This window comes from Atta colombica, unplaced genomic scaffold (assembly GCF_001594045.1).
Source record: "Atta colombica isolate Treedump-2 unplaced genomic scaffold, Acol1.0 scaffold89, whole genome shotgun sequence".
Taxonomy (NCBI): Eukaryota; Metazoa; Arthropoda; class Insecta; order Hymenoptera; family Formicidae; genus Atta; species Atta colombica.
Window position 1 is genome coordinate 651,367 of NW_017259582.1, and position 2,040 is coordinate 653,406.

General features: G+C 32.1%; 1 protein-coding gene across 2 annotated transcripts in view; it reads left to right on the forward strand.

Annotated features, from left to right (window-relative positions):
- Positions 1-2,040, forward strand: part of LOC108693255 (putative fatty acyl-CoA reductase CG5065) — a 41,171-nt gene that overhangs the window by 7,151 nt on the left and 31,980 nt on the right. The window contains exon 1 of one of the 2 annotated variants that reach the window (XM_018202107.1): positions 1,030-1,193. The exons of the other annotated variant lie outside the window; for it this stretch is intronic. The gene's annotated coding sequence lies outside the window, so the exon portion shown is untranslated. Of the gene's footprint in view, positions 1-1,029; positions 1,194-2,040 lie in introns of those variants that run through there. 2 annotated transcript variants of the gene reach the window in all.

The following is a 2,040-nucleotide window of genomic DNA, read 5'->3' on the forward strand; positions in this document are numbered from 1 at the left end:
ATGAAGTTGAAGTACCGAAATTGGTTGTAGACAAAATTTTATGGTCTTCATTAACTATGAAATAAAAGAGGAAAAAAACTGTTAAAAATGTGACATTTCACGTATAACTTAGTGATAAATAAAGCTTGCTGATGCTTTTTTAATTAACTGCATACAAATCTTGTCATAGATTTCTCGAAAATAAGATTATACTATTTAAAAAATTACGATTTTAATGATCACAAAAAAGAAATAGGTTAAAGGTCATTCCTGGAAAGATATGTACATAAACTTGCATATAAATTTAACCTCGGAAAGTAAACAAGCTCATCTTTTTTCGTTTAATGAAGATGCAGCTCTTGATTTATTATCACATATTATTTCATTAAGATATATACGTAGTATTTATTTTATTTAAATTATGCAGATATTTTTGTAACTTTGGGTGGGCCTTGATGAGGCACTTCAAATTTTCGACACTTTACTAAAAAACCACCTGCATTACTAAAAATCCTAACTATAAATACGAAAAAGTGAATTCACGATGTAAAATTGAGAGATTCACGATGCAAAACAAATTGACAATGAAATTGACAAATTAAATTCACATAAAGCGCACAAAATGGTGACTACGAATGAGTTGTTTTAAGTTCTGTTTTATTCCTACATTGTCTAAATTAGTGCACACGATGCAATAAGTTGAAATGAAATTATATATTTGTTTCACTTATTGCATATGCATTAGTTTAAAAAATGCAGAAATAAAAATCAAATCTTTAATATTTTGAAATGAATAATGCAGAGGTAGAAGAATGATCGAGAATGTGATTAAGTCATAGTAAAGTTTATGACATCGAATGTGTTGTTTTTGTTTTTTTTTTTTAAAGAAAGAAATTAAAAGCCGTTTATCTATGCATGTAGCACAGGGTAAAGTAATATGCAGCACGTATCGCCGAGTTGAGGTCTGCTAATGCTTTGTAGTGGGAGAAAACGCTCCGTTCTGTGAGTTGGACAGGTATAAGGAACTTGAGTTAGTTTCATGTACGCTCAGTGTATGTTTCGTTAGTCCACTCGCTTCGAAGAAAGTCGATTCATTGTGCATCTTGTCTTTGTCGAGAAAGCTGCGTTTTTATTCTCATCCTGTGGCATCCTCAGATGTACTTTTCTCAAATACCCGGCAAATCGAAGAGATAGTCATGTCATGAGGCCATTGAGTAAGTAAAAATCTTGCCTGAGATAAACGATGACGTGAATAAAAGAAAAATAGCTCTCCAAATTTTAATTAATTCCAGTGTAATTGCGAATCGCGAGTAAGCGTTTAACAGAAGTTTACAGACCTATAGATAAGACGATAAATAATGTTTTATTACGTGCACACGTTGGAACATGGCACATACCGCCTACCATCGTGCCACAGATGATGAGTAATTCTCTTTATGTCACTTAATATATCGTTGATCAAATAATTGATTGAGTTCATCGAAAGAGTTCTTAGTAGAAAGGGACGTGCTATAATTTCTGAGGCCATTTCGCATAGCCCATGTTGATTGTCATTGTAATATTTGTGTGTGTGTGTGTGTGTGTGTGTGTGTGTGTGTGTGTGTGTGTGTGTGTGTGTGTGTGTGTGTGTGTGTGTGTGTGTGTACAGTTTAAATTCAAATTAAGATCAATCCGATTTTATTACATCTATCATTATGACATATTTAAGAGAATAAAAAAAAAGTGAGAGTACTATATTACGCACCTATGGAATTCGCATCTCATTAAATCGGTTGTGCTAAAACCCACTTTAGAGCGAATCGAACGTCTTGAAATTTAACGTAGGTCGTGGATAGTGACCGCGAGGATTGCATATTTCTTCATGTTCTCGTCGGTACATTATTTGAAGTTAATGCTCAAAAGAGATTGCATATTCTTTTATTGTTTTCAAATTTTTTAACTTTTAAATTTCCCCTTGCGTAATTAATTGATCACGATCTTACAATTAGCATAATATTAATTTACTTCATATAAAATCAAATTAAAGTCAATTAAAAAATATATTTTCGAGGATAATGATAT